This window comes from Euprymna scolopes, chromosome 21, assembly GCF_053919585.1.
Source record: "Euprymna scolopes isolate OS-2025 chromosome 21, ASM5391958v1, whole genome shotgun sequence".
In the NCBI taxonomy this organism is placed as follows: domain Eukaryota; kingdom Metazoa; phylum Mollusca; class Cephalopoda; order Sepiida; family Sepiolidae; genus Euprymna; species Euprymna scolopes.
Window position 1 is genome coordinate 5,594,337 of NC_136502.1, and position 15,951 is coordinate 5,610,287.

A 15,951-nucleotide genomic window follows, 5' to 3' on the forward strand; every position below is an offset into this window, starting at 1 on the left:
AGGATAAATGGCAAATCTGCCCCAAAAATCCGGTATTATTTTACTTTAAGGCCCGTCTCATGTTCGCATATAACGAAATATTTTATTGTAGATTTCAGTGTACTAAAAACGAATCTGCAAACCGTTTCCGTCGCAAAAAGAAAGTTTTCATGATATGAAGAAATTATTTTTTCGAAAAGTGGGTGATCACTTTTCAATTTAAATTTAACTTAGAATGAGCACCCACATTCTGGCCAGCTGAGAGAGGGGCATTTTCCTGTGTGTGTGGGAGGGGGGGGGGGCCGACCCCCCGCCCCTCTAACCAATTTAAGCAGGTAATTTTAAAGGATTTTCCAAGGGTAGAAAGAAAGCCCCACCCCAAAAATCGTGGCCACAAAGTGGGTGATCATTTTACGTTAAATTATTATGGAAAAGTGATCCTTCACTTTTTTAAACTAACATTTCTTCATATCTTGGAAACTACTCGTTTGCCTTAATTATAAAGGTTATTTTCGTTTTCAGCGACCCCGAAAACCTATAAGAGTGGTAATTTTAAAGGAATTTTCGAGGGTGGAGTAATTCCTCATATTTACTTCCCCCCCCCCCCCCCAATAACATAAGAAATTAAGAATTAGACAAATTTATGGTGCTAATGCACTTACCGATTCGTACTATTTTTTAAATCGTATTTCCAAGTTTAATTAAAAAAATTTTTTTTTTTCAATTGTATTCTAAATAATGTTAATGCTTCAGTACTGTTCCTTGTCTGCTTAAGTTTAATTTTTGTTTATTAAATTGTTAGGTGAAAGTCCAGAATAGTTACAAAACACCCTCTTCTCCCCATGTTAAGAATGGCTTTTTAAATAATAACGTTATTATTTCAGCACGGATCAATAAGTGCACGAGTACCCAATTTCTTTAATAAAGAAAAAGCATTCATATTTTAGAATAGATGCAAAACTCCCTCCCCATGTTAAGAATAGCTTTTTAAATAACGGTATTATTTCAGCACGGTACCTTCTCTGCATAAGTACTATCTTTTGTTTATTAAATTGTTAGGTGAAAATATAAAATAGTTACAGAAGACTCTCCCTTTCCCATGTTAAGAATGGCTTTCTTAATAGCGTTATTTCAGCACGGTAACTTCTCTGCAAAAGTACCATGTTTTGTTTATTAAATTGTTAGGTGAAAGTACGGTACTCATGCAGAGAGTGATCCGTGTTGTAATTATAACGTTAATATTTAAAAAGCCATTCTTAACATGGGGAGGGGAGGGTGTATTTGAACCTTACAATTGAATAAAAAACATAATAAAACTGTAATTGCCTGGAAATACGATTTAAAAAATAGCGCGGACAAAAAAAACAAAAAAACTGTACTTTACCAATCAATCTTATATCGAAAAACAAAAAAAAAACTCAAAAAGCAAGCGACCAACCTTTTTTTGGCCTTATATAATAAAGAAAAAATGTGTAAATTAAAAAATTTGGAAGATAAACAAATGAATTATGTTCTTTTTAATAGCGTTATTTCAGCACAGTATCTTCTCTGCATAAGTACCATCTTTTGGTGATTAAATTGTTAGGTGAAAGTATAGAATAGTAACAAAACGTCCTCCCCATGTTAAGAATGGCTTTCTAAATAACGTTATTATTCTATTATTGATCCGTGTTGTAATAATAACGTTAATATTTAAAAAGTCATTCTTAACATGGGGTGGGGAGGGTGCTGGAAATACTATTTAAAAAATAGCACGGACAAAAATAAACTGTACTTTACCAATCAATCTTATATCGAAAAACAAAAACAAAAAAAAACTCATAAAGCAAGCGAAAACCTTTTTTTTTTTGGCCTTATATAATAAAGAAAAAATGTGTAAATTAAAAAATTTGGAAGATAAACAAATGAATTATGTTTTTTTTTTACTTATCGAGTTAACAGAAAATGAAATCTTTCGTCAATTCGTGGCTGTGAAATGAATCGAACCGGAAGTTCAGTTTTATCAACAGAACAGATTCGCAGTAACGGTTAAAAAAATATATTTATTTTATTTAATATTTTAATTTTAATAATTCGGGAGGTAAATTTCTTTTAATAACATAAAAACATACCTCGACTCTAAAAATGGGTTGTCTGAAAATTTCAAATAAATTGGTAACGTAGAAATATGGTTTTATTCGTTTAGAACGAACCAACATTTACATTTTTATATATATAGATATATAAGTATGTATGTATGTGTGTGTGTGTGAAAACAAAGTTATATTTAATAGTGTCCATTTTAAGTGGGGTTTCTTCTCGTTTTTTTTTTCAATTTAAATGTGTTCAATTTGAACAAAAGAACGTAGATCTTTGAAAGTTCACCTTTTTTAAAATATATTTTTTAATTGATGTTATCTGAAGATGGCAAACGATGAAGAAAGACATTTTTATATCAAATTTGCTCATCTCTTCGAAAAAGGAAAGCCGCCATCTTATTAAACTGCTTCTTCTCGCCGACATTAATAATTCCCTTGCCGCACTTGAAATGTTTTCCTAAACGCTTTCAAACGGTTTAGTTATCAAATGATCGATAAGTTTTTTTTTTTTTTTTTTTTTTAATCTGTGATGATTCCTGCCGCTTTTGGAAAACCCTAACCCTAACCCCTCTACTCTCACATCTATCGTTTTGATCATTCCACTGGTAAGATCGCTTTTATGAGCTTGTAACAATCTTTGCTTCTTCTTCTTATCTTTTCTGGAATGTGTATATTTAGGCAGCGGCTCTTCATTTCAACATGTTTGATTAAAAAACGATAGATAGATTTTGTCGGTTTAATCTTTCCTGTTTTTTTTTTTTGTTTTTTTTTGCGTTAACATTTTTTCTTTTTTTAGGTTTTCAGTTGAGCAAAAACTGTCCAAAGTTTTTTCGTAATTTTCTCTAGCGCTTTCGGCTATGAACGAGTCATTTTCGAATGCGATACCAAATGATAATATAGAATTAAAAAAAGAAATGATAAGCAGTTTATTAATGAACTAGCTGTACTTTACCGGTGTTGTCCGGGATTTTTTTTTTCAACATTTTTTCCCTTATTATTATTTTTATTTTTTATTTTTTTTTGCTTGTTTGTTATGTGTTGCATTGTGATTTATTCTAAATAATAGTTCTAGTTTAAAAAAAGTATAATTTGATAAAAGAATTTTTTTTAATTGGTTTTGCCATAAAATCGATCATAAAATCGATCATACGTCTTAAGAAATGTTAAAATTTAGATCCCTTTAAATGCTTTTATTTTTATTTTTTACTTTTGAAACTTATAAATAAGAAGTTAATAGCCAGAGATTCATGCCAAATGGATTTATTCACAAAATAATATTTTTGTAATTTGAAAACGTCAATTTTATTTGAATTTAACTCTTTCAAATAAGTTAGTAATTATCTATCAGGATCCGTGGAAATTCCACGAAATGAGAAATATATTCAATCAATAAATATGTTTTCATAAAGCTGTTATTTTTCTGGATAACGCAAAAAAAAAAAAAAAATAGTTCTTAAAACAGAAAAACCAATAACATGCAGTAAATATGAGTTTCTGAACATTTCTATGAAAATAATGTCTGTTTTATTTTAAATATAGAACTGATCTAATGGGATAAATTAATAAGTACTGATAAACATTTTTTAATTGGTTGCCAGATTTGCCCTTTTAAGGCCAAATTTAGCGAATTTGGCCTTTTTAAAAGCATTTTGCCTTAAAAACAATTGGTTGCCATATTTGCCTTTTAAGGCCAAATTTAACGAATTATTATGATTATTATTATTATTGATGTTGTTGTTATTGCTGCTGTTGTTATTATTATTATTATTATAATTATTATATTAATAATTATTATTATTATAATTATTATATTAATAATAATTATTATTATTTATTCACTAGGAGAAGTCACACAAACCATCAAAAAAATTTCCCTTTGAGAACAACTTGTGGTGTTCTCTGGAGTCTGAGTGACAACAAGTCTCCCCAGATTTCTAGTACTCTCAACCTTTTTCGATAACAATTGCATATTTCGTTATCGCAACACAGTCACCTTACCATTGATTTCTCATTGGCTGCGACCATTGGTCTTCATTGGAATTTGGGTGACAACAAGCCTCCCCCAAGGTCCCAGCGCTCTTTGTACTCATCCAGCGGAGCTCTGACTAGTGCTTTCACTCCTTGGCCATTACATCCTCCTTGACCCTCCTCGTTTATTTGGTGTGGCGTCAGTTTACATTATCATTATTATTATTAGTAGTAGTAGTATTTTCAGCTTGAAAAGCCCTCCGGTCCAGTGCTTTTTCCTGATCTGATAGTGTTCAGATAGGTGACCATGAAGAAATGAACAACGCCGCCTGACAACATGAGCCTGTTAGGTTCAAGTCCAGGCGATTCCCCAGCATTGTAGCCGTCATAACCTCTGACATTTCTGCAAGATGGTTAGGTCGCCAACCAGATGCCTGAGTGTATAATTTAAATCAGAACTTTCCAAACACTACTTCTAGATCATTTGGTAATCATACAGCAATCATAGAGAGATCATTTTTGTTCAATTCTTATTCTACCCTGAACAATGTATACTACTATTTGGACATGAGTAGCAATTATTTTGGACTATATCTACAAGGATCACTATGTAGGGAGTTGAGAAGTTAAATTCTGCTCACCTTACATTCAAATTTCAACATGTTTTTTTATTTGCATTTTCAACCAAAACAAGACACAGGGCCATTTGGATGTAGGGGGCTACTATCTGGGACACAATTGCAGAGATACTATGTAGGAAGTTAAGCAGCAAGGTGTTTGTTTACATTACATTTGAACTTCTGCGTGTCAGTACAGTCAGGGAAGCGAATTCCAAAGTCTAGCAGTTCTGGGGAAGAAACTATTAAAGTAGAAGACTTTCTTATATCTAGGGATTTCTACTGTGTAGGGGTGGGATTTTGTTGCTTTTCGGGTTTGTCAGGGATATTTATGTCGAGATGGGACAAGGGCTTGTAGTTCGTCAGAGGGATGCAAAATTTCGTTGATGGGACAGCAGTTGAAGCCTAGTTGATAGTGTGGGGCATATTAGGCTGGCGACTTTCTTTTGAACCCTGCCCAGGAGTGAGAGCAGATGCACCAGCCCAAATATGGCAACAATACTCCATACATGGGCGAATGGTGGCCTTGTAGAGGTACAGGATACTTTTATGTGTAACTTTCTAGCACGGTAGAGAGAGCTTGTCTTCTTTGTTAGTACGGTTACGGAAGGAAGAAACAGACAGAGAATTCTAAAGTCCGAGGGAAGAAACTCTTAGAGCATAAAAAGTATCATTCATATTTTCTGCAATTTTCTCATCCATGTTGATCTGAAAACAACGTTATTTAGTCAAAACAAAGCGATTCCTCCTCAATCATAATAATGCTAGGCTTCACACAACACTAGTGACGAAAGATCTTCTCGTAGAATTTGGTTGGAAAATCATGCTCCATCCTGCATAATCTTCTGACCCCCTCAGATGATGACATATTTTGAGGATTACAAAACTATTTAGATGACTTTTTTTTAAAAAACGATTTTCTTTTCAAATTCCATTTTCCTGTAACAACTTCATATCTTGAAATAATGTAAAATATTATTTGTAGTAAATAGTATTTTTATATCATAAAACACTACAAAAATATCATGTTTTACACAACAAAAATATCATGTTTTACACAACAAAAATATCATGTTTTACACAACAAAAATATCATGTTTTACACAACAAAAATATCATGTTTTACACAACAAAAATATCATAAAACACAAAAAATAGCATAAAACAGAGCAAAAATATAATAAAACACAGATAAAAGAAATTCTAACATGTTAATTCAGTTAACTGACCTGAAATGGAAAACTTACATCAAATCTGTTGCCAAGGTTGCTGGAAAAAATGGTTGCATCATTTTACTGCTCCAGAAGGTATCTATCTCCCGACACAATCCTCTATTTGCAAATGAGCCGGATACGTCCTAAAATGGAATACTGTTGCCATATCTGGGCGGTAGCTCCTCGTATCACCTTATCCTGTCTTGCCAAAGTCCAAAACTGGCTTCAAAACCAAGTAGGTGATGGCCTTTTTTATTCCCTGCAACGTCTTTCCTACACAATAGATGTTGCGAGCCTGTCTTTGCTCTATTATTATTTTCATGGCGCTAGTCTGAGCTTTAATCTATGGTCCCACCCCTTTGTTGAACTTTCAAAAAAACACTTGACTAACTACAACCACTATCAACAATTTTCTCCACTCGTTATCTGTGCCTAAATCTAAACGCAAATTCCATGAACAAAGCTTCTTTCCTAGAACAGCCCACATGTGGAATTCTGTTCCACTGACATGCTTTCCAGCTGGCTACCATATGGTCGTCTTCAAGTCCAATGTAAACAAGTTCTTGTTGACCCCCCCTCCGTCCTAGGTAGTTAATTTCTGCCTCATTTCTACCACTAACTATTAATACATTCTTATCCTGGTGACCACCGTACACTCATTAACCTATATCCTCTAGTGGCCTTTGGGCTTTGATAAGTAGTGGCTTCTATATAAAGGATACGTTTTCTTTTTTAACGCACAGAGAACATCTTTTCGTTCAAATATTAAGCTTACTTTAATAATTCATTTTTCAACACTTGTGTTAATCGCATACAATTCAACGAAACTGAATTGTATTTATTCTTCTGAATATATTTGCTTAATTTCCTACCATTGATTTAGATCTTTCGGCAAAATACGAAAATATATAAATAATTAATGTACGCCTGCAGACTTTCCAAGTATCATTGTTTTCCACGAATCTCAGCTTTTATGTAAATCTCATGGTCAAGGAAGAATTTGCTCATGGTCAACATTAAACCTAAATTATACATTAAGTTCGTTGATAAACAGTCGATCCAGTTTCAATCGCTACTCCAGTGATTCCTCATAATAACGAGTCTAAAAATACTGGCTCTGTCAAGGATATAGAACACTTTGGATTGACTAACTTGTGGTAGCTTTTTTCAATCTTGACAGACTATAGATACCCACTGTAATTGTGCTTGCACGTGGAATTTTTGTGACAAGAGTTGCCCAATCTTCAATAACACTTCTAGTCGGTGTTGTTACATACCAGTTGCAAGTGCAGATTTGTCGATATTTCCTACCGACGAGTGGGGGGGAGGGGAAGAAAAGACGTTTAGCTTGCAACGAAAAATTACCTCGTTGCTTACAAGCAAACGTATTCTTGTAAATATAACGCGCTGTTAACAGTTGTCGTACCGGTCTGCTAGATCTCTAACAACGACAAGAACAAACTACAACAACAACAAGCCTACAAAGGTGACTCTTTTTATAGTCTCAATCTCTCGTTCAGCGAGATTGAAACGAGACTGGAATGTCTATTTAAGCTATAAGGAATAGACATCCTATTTTCTTCATTAACAAACACCAGGCCGGGCCGTTCACAGCCATGAGTGTCTTTCCCTTCGCACCGAGCCACCCGTTGAGCCTGGCTAGTACTAGCTGGATGATCATTTTTTTTTTACATGGAGGTCACCACTTATCAAGGCCTGGAAGCCACTTGGGATAAGGGTTAGATCATTTGGGAATTCTAGGCACTGTATGTGCTCTCCGCTTATCTTGGCATTTGTTTTCAGTCATCCTCGATTAACTTATACCACTTATGAGATATGATGTTGTATTATTAGTTTTATGGCTTCTGGGCATCACCAGGTTCCTTTTACAACATATACAACATCATAACAAAAAGCGCTCTAATTTATAGCCCCCACCCTGCCAAACTTTCACAAAAAACACTTGTCTAACTGAAAACACTATCAATAATTTCCCCCACTCTTTATCTGTGTCTAAACCTAAACATAAATTCCATGAACAAAGTTTCTTTCTTAGAACTGCACATTGTGGAACTCTCTTCCGTTTCCCTGCTTTCCAGCTGACTATAATATGCTCGTTTTAAAATCCAATGTAAACAAATTCTTGATGAACCGCAAACTTAAATAATCCAATTTACCAAATTTTCACTACTAACAATTACTACAATATTGTCCCATTGACTACTGTACACTCATTAACTCTTTATTCTCGAGTGGCCTCCGGGCCTTGTTAAGTGGTGACTCTTTTGTAAAAAAAAAGAAGAATACATTGCATTTAAACATATCTGCTCTATCTAGTTTATTGAGTACTTTTAGACTACTATATACTACTTACTAAATATAATTTTTCCTAGGCAAGTTCAAGTACCTTTTCTTCTATAAAATAGTTTTTGTTTGGAGAAATAATTCTTTTTGTTGCAGCAGTGACAAAGTCAGCATGAGTTCTTAAATGTCTAAACTTGACAAAAAATACTTATAATCCATATTTAAAGGATAATGCTAATCCGATACTCAGAATCAAATCATCCCCCCTCAATCATAAAACAAAAAAATCTGGGGGTTTTGTGAGGAGGCATCGAAAGTCAACAAAAAACGGAAAGTTTAGGCGCCCTGCTACCGGCTAACATGTTACTGCCAATTTACCAGCAAAAGTAGGATGTTATATAAGGGCAGTTTAATATGGATGGGGAACGCACCCTATTTTGATAATCTGACTCGTTTTAAAAATGAATTCCTGGGTGTTCTCAGAGTTCTAATTAATTGGGAGCAGTCAGAAAAGACGAAGATCCATAAATATTAATATAAATTTTTAATTTAAACGCTTTATTTTTAATAGGTCGGAAAAGTCGATCTGACAAAAAGTTACGCTGGTCCGCTAGTGGCCTATGAATCGATAACTGAGGACGACTAATCTATGAGATTTTTCTTTCTTATTGATATTTGTTAATGGAGGATTTCAGTGACTTCCTCTTTTTTTGTTGTGTCCACTGTCACCAGGTTTTCATTTTAAATTTATATTTTTAATCCTAGATTTTCTTTTATGATATAAAAATTAAAAAAAAAAAAAAGAAATAATTTTTCATTTATGTAAAGATGACTGATAAAATTCAAAAAGCAAAAAACGCAAGGCATGATGGGAAAAAAGATAATCATTTTTTTTTTTTTTTCGATTATACTTTTTTCCATTTTTCTTTTCAGTCTGTAATTAGACGAGTGAATTTTTTATATAAAATAGTGCCCCCCTCCTCTTTTTCAATAACAAGCAAAATTAGATAATCCAGTCCTTTCAATTCTTGAAAAAATGATTTCCTTTCCATACAGATCTGCCCTTTGTCGAACAACTCCCTCCGCCATCTTTGTAGCATCGTCTTCAACCTGCCATTGTATAAATTCTTTAAGAAAAGAAAATAATCGAAAAAACATGGACAGAAGAATGCTCGATGGTAACTAATTATATTTGTTATCGAAATTATTATAACATTATTATCGTCATTATTATGAAACTATTATCGTCATTATTATTATTATTATTGTTATTACTATTATTATTGTTGTTGTTAATCTCATGATTGCAGAGAAAGGAAGCCTCTTTCTCTGTTCTTTTTAAACCTTGTTTCAAATATTAAAATCTGAAACTATTATTTTCACTTTTAATTCTTACGCCCCCCTCCTCCCTCCTCCCAACCATCGTTGCCCTAGTGCATTATGGGATATATAGAAAATATTTTTTTAAAAAAATGTCAGTCCTCAATTTTTAGTACTTGGTGATCCAGTAGGTGTGTCAGAAATTTCGTGAAAAATATTGAATAATTCCACCCCGTCTTTCCAAGCTTATAACTCCTCGAAAAATGTAATTCAAGTCTTATTTTATTTTTTAATTAAAGGAGCAAGGACCAACGTGATTAAAAAAAAAAAAAAGGTTTTAAACTTCGGACTTTACAGGTAAATTTCTAAAAAAATACTACTTTTTTTTTAAATCTGAATATATTATTTATTGATCTTTTATCTTCAATTTGTGATATATAAAACTGGGTTTGTATTACTGTACACATAGATTCGAAAAAGTTGTCAAAAAACAAATATATAACAAATAAATGTTATCAAAGGCAAGATAAGTTACTTTTCTACCAAACTGGATACATTTTTTTTTTTTATTCAATGTAACATGTTTATTCAGCTCGAAAAACATGCAGTGTTTACCGATGTATTGGAAAATTCAAAATGGCGCCCGACACTCTCTTTAACATGGTAAGTTTGGGAAAAAGGTGTTATAAATAATAAACTAGACAAAATACTATTAAAAAAACACCGAATATATGTCAACTTATGTCACGGTAACATATAATGAGCGAATTTCTAACAGTATTTTGTCTAGTTTATTATTTATAACATCTTTTCCTGAACTTCCCGTGTTAAAGAGAGTGTCGGGCGCCATTTTGAATTTTCCAATGTATCGGTAAACACTGTATGCTTTTCGAGCTGAATAAACATGTTACATTGAATAAAAACACGAAAAATATATATAAAAAAGAATTGCATCAGCAATGAGATATCTTCTGGAGCGGTAGAAGGATCCTACAATTTTTCCAGCAACCTTGGCAACAGACTTGATGTACATGTTCCATTTCAGGTCAGGAGGAAAGGTCAATACCAGAAGCTTATCAAAACATGGAGCCTCCCCTAGACGAGAGCCATCCATTTCAATTGATGCCAGATGGGGATCAGAGCGTTGATGATGTCTTTTTTGTGGGATAAAGGTAAGTAGCCAACCAAACAAAGGTGATTTCACAGGCATCACTAATCAAGGCCAAGAGGCCACTCGAGGATAAGGATTAAAGAGTGTACAGTAGTCAATTAGACAATATAGTAATCGTTAGTAATGGAAACCATGTAAATTTGTTAACTTAATTGGAATGGCTAATCAAGAACTTGTTTATGTTGGATTGGAGACAACCATATTGTAGTCAGATGGAAAGCAGGCAAACGGAAGAGAGTTTGACAAGCGCGCAGTTCTAATAAAGAAACTTTGTTCATGGAATCTATGTTTAGATTTAGGTACAGATAAAGAGTGGGGGAAATTATTGATAGTGTTTTCAGTTAGACAAGTGTTTCTCGTGAAAGTTTGGCGACGGGGGACCATAGGTTGTTCTGTAAGATGTTTTTTTTTGTTTAAGAAAATCAGTTTAGCAGAGGTGAGATGCTCTTCCTTTTTTTTTTTGTTTTGTTATGCTAGAAATTAATTTCATCCAATATTTGAGAGTTCCTTCTTTTGAAATTTCTTTTGTGAGAGTTTATATAAAACCTCTCCTCTTAAGTAAAGTGTGCAAAAAGCAACATAAATGATTATAAACTCAATTATGTAAATTGCCAAAACTCTTATTCAGAATATTTCCAACACAGGGCAAGAACTAAGGATTAAATAAAGGGTTCTGTAAAAAAATTCTTAAGAGTATGTGATTTTTTTTTTATTTAAAAGTAAAACCGTTAAATCAATTTACGTAATTCTTGAAATACGATATGTTTTTCCATCACGGGTATGTACATCACACAGAATCTGAAAAGATTTGTATTAGAAAAAAAAACATGTCTGAATATAAAAATGGTGCGTATTTACATCAAATCAAATCTCCATGGTAACTATCAGTTTCAAGCCAATGCTGGCGTGAGGTGACTCTCAAGAGCACCAGAGTGTCTGCTACTCCTCCGCCATTTTAATATAAACCTCAGACAGGTGACAGATTCATCTGACCAGAATGCCCGTTTCGATGGCACTTGGCGACTGAACTCTTCGGCCACTGTCACATGCAGATAGACTAGTGTTATTGGATTTCACTTGGAAAGCGGACAAGATGAAAAGGTGGAATTCCTTGCATTGAATATGATGAATCAATTTCTCATTGGGATAGTTTGCAATTGCTTATTTTAGAAGTTGAGGTTTAGTACTTTTTTGGCTTTTGTTTTAACAGAAATTGTCCCAAACAAGACATGAAGCCACTTAATATAAGAAGCTAACAAGAACAAAACATGATTATTCCAAAAGAGATGCCTATTGACCATAGTCTTGAAAAAAAAAACAAGGTTATAGGTAGGAGGAAGACAGTCAGTAGAAAGTTTTACAAGCTTGCGTTTCTTGAACAAAAGCTACTGAAATAGGATACTGTATTACAATGAGGTATCAAAACAACACATTTATGAAGACCAATAGACCAACGAGTCAAACGAGCTGAAACAAAGGATGCAGGAAATAGGTGAGATAATTCTGAAGAAAAAACACATGCCATAATAGTATTTATAGTAAAGACTGAGACTAACAAGGTCATGTCTATGAACCATAATTCAATCCCAGGCAACGTCGGATCTCCCTGCTAGTATATATATCTAATATAATAAAAGGCTATATGTCTGCCTGTCTCAATATTTTCAAACTCTACCTCCTCCGAAATTAAAAGTTGCCGAGCAGCACTAGGGGGCTCAAATGATTGGATTTTTACGGACCATTCTTTTATGGGTCTTTAGATGGTTAAAATAGTTTTTAGGGGGTCAAAAATGGGTCAAAATTGAAAAATATTTATACATTTTGTACATTCATCTCAGTTTTTATTTTTAATCAGTTCATATGCGTGTCACGTTAGACAGTGGTAACGTCACCAGCTTTGAATGCTACAGTTTTGATTTCGATTCTAGCTGATGGCACCCCCCAATTTTTTTTTTTTAATTTTGAAATCACGACGATATAATAATATATACGAAATCTGGATAAATTAAAATATCATATTTAAGCGAATTTTATGACCGGACAGAGCCCCCCCCCCTCCGCTATGGTACTATGTATTACATTACGATTTATCATGGGTATATAGTCCTTCGCACGTTTGTTGTAAACTAAGTTTGTGATCATACACCCCAACTGATCTCGTTGTTTCTGTGAAACTCAGGTTAATTTTTGGCTGTTGATAAAAATGATGTGGACGCCAATATTCCATTTTTTTTTTACAAGATTTATTTAATACAGAAACAGAATACAGACTGTCTTGTGCATCATAGGAATATATATATATATATATATATATATATATATATATATATATATATATATATACATATATATATATATATATATATATATTACCCAAGATGGCCGACTTGTAATAACGGGGGGGGGGATTTCTTTTCCCAAACAAAAACACCAGGTTTAACATGTACAAAATTAACTCTTTGTTAGTAACATCGAATGGGAATAATGTCCGACTAGTTGGTGAGAAAGGAGATTTTTATGAACACATAAAATCATAAAATTGCCATCCCATTAACGAAACGGCTGTAATGAAGAAATCCAAGATGAAATAAAAAAAAAGTTATGAAAAAGAAAAGATATAAGTTTTTGAATTTCAACAAAATATTGTACTTTATTATATATATATATATATATATATATATATATATATATATATATATATATATATATATATATATATATTAGTGATGAGACGATTCCGGTATTTTTCCAGTAAAATTACCGATTCCATACTAAATTCTTGATTCCAATAAAATTACTGATTCTGATTTATAAATCTCTAAATATTTAATTATAGAGTTGTTATTTTTTCCCTGATTAACATAAAAACACGAATGTAGAGATATTTCCCTGAACGTAACAATATACTAGTGAGGGATGATCTATCGATTTTAGTTTTTATTTAAAATCAATAAATATTTATTATTTTATTATTATTACCAGCAATGGGAAGATTTTGCTTTAAACAAAACCAAATAAAAAGACAATTAAAATAATCATGCAGTTTCATCGACTTCCACTTTAAGGATATCTCTTAAACTCTTCCATCCAAACATCCTTTTCACTGAAAGTATGAAAATATATGTGTTACTAGTTGTCGTCGTTGGCAAAACTCGGATACGAGTAACATTTTTCTGATTAGGATTGAGCCAGCCCCAGCTACAAATTGATCCACGAGGCACAACTTTGTGTCGCACACACTTCAGATGTCACCATTCACTGCGGCAAACGTGCTTGACATGCAGGTTGTCGGTAAATCCTTATGTCGAGTACAGTTTTGTCCCCTACCAACTAGGCGAGTATATTAAGGAGTACAGCTACACAATAATCATATTACTTTATGATAGTATGTTCGTTTAGACTTGAAAACAATGTTTTAGTCAGCTGGGAAGCAACTTCATTGTATTGTGTTCCAGGAAATGCTAGTTTTTGGAAAGAAACTTTTCTCATGGAATCTTTGTTTAATTTCAAGCAACTGGAACAAATACATTTAGGATATTGTGAACGCTGCATGTGGGCTCCCTCTAACATGCTAGAAAAATACTCACACCTGATAGTATCCTGTACCTCTACAAAGCCACCATTCGCCCATGAAGTATTATTGTCACATGGAGTATTATTTCCACATCTGGGCTGGTGCATCTACAACTAGTCTCTTACTCTTGGACAAGGTTCACAGGAAAGTCACTAATCTAATAGGCTCCACAATGTCAACCAAGCTCCAACCCCTGTCCCATCGCCGCAGTGTTACATCTTTGTGCTTATTTTACAAGTATTTTAATGGAATGTGCTCTGTTGAACTCGTTGCACTTGTATTCCCTTGATGTACAAACTCGCTTAGCAACAAACTCACACCCCTTCACTGTAAAGGCCACTAAACTTTGGAAGGCATTCCACTATAATAGTTTCTTCCCTCGGAACGTTATCTGTTTCCCTGACTGTACTGACATGCAGAAGTGTAAATGTAATGTTAATCAACATCTTGCTCCTCTCCCCTAAATAGTGTCTCAATTAGTAGCCCCTTATGTCCGAGTGGCGATATGCCTTGTTTGGGGTGAACATGAGTAAATAAAAACAACAAAAAAACTTACTCTTCAAAAATGTGCGACACAACAAACAGAGGCATTTGCAACATTCAACTTAGACTATACCTACATTATTGTACGTGTTTCATTCGTATCGCTTCCTGAGATTGACTGACTGAAACCCTCTTTCTCTCCCACTTTAAAAAACATGGCGTCATTATATCTCTATATTATTTATGTTTTATTTGGAGAGTTCGACCTTTGCCCCTGCTTCAAATTATGCCATATGTCTGTGGGTGCAATTCCGTTTGCAGCTATCCTAACATGTACTAATGTGGCTCTTATCAAAATTCACACTAGCTAACCTAATCCCTATGCATGCAGGACCCCCATATATAACATAACGAATGACGGCACACTGATATATAAAAATATGATATCTGTGAAAGGAGTTGTGCTTGAAGGCTATACCAATGCAGTTTGTGGGAAACACCGGGGACACAAGTTAGTATATAAGAGAATAATGACAATATTAGAAGAAATCTTCAATAATTTTCAATTATATTACGTTTATTTACCAAGATAATGTGTTGTACAAGATGGTAGGTGTTGATGTCCCTAATTTTTGGGAGTAGTATCTTTTCTTCAGTGAGAGAAAAGAAAAAAGAAACTGTTCGATGAGGCTTTTCTTTTGTCTGATTTATTTATTTTATTTATTTATTTCTGAAAGTCAGTATCGCAGTCTGGCTGTCAAATCAATTTCTAGGATACAAGTTGTGATGGATATTAAGTATTGTTAGAAATTATTGTAGCCTTTTTTTAACATGTATATAAATGATTACTTTTTGCATGTTACGCTTCAAGTGTGTACTTAGGATTGTTAATGCCTGCTGTATTAGTGTGTTTATATCCGTCTTGGGTAATGAGAATGGTCTACATGTACATAGATTGGGTTCCCCTGCTAAAATGTATATGGACCGCATTGATATAGCCTTCAAACACAACTCTTTTTACACTATGCACAATGCTTCAAGCAAACTACAACATTCTTCTCATGACGATATGTTTCTATTATCGGTAGGGGTGAAAAGGAGTGAGTTAGTGAGGAAGAAAGATGTATGCACAGAATGTCGATGGATATTTTCTGAACTAAATCTCTAATCAACTGAGAATATCAATTTCGGATTGCTATTATAACAATTTGTGATCCTCCTACCGCCATCAGCAAACTTTCAC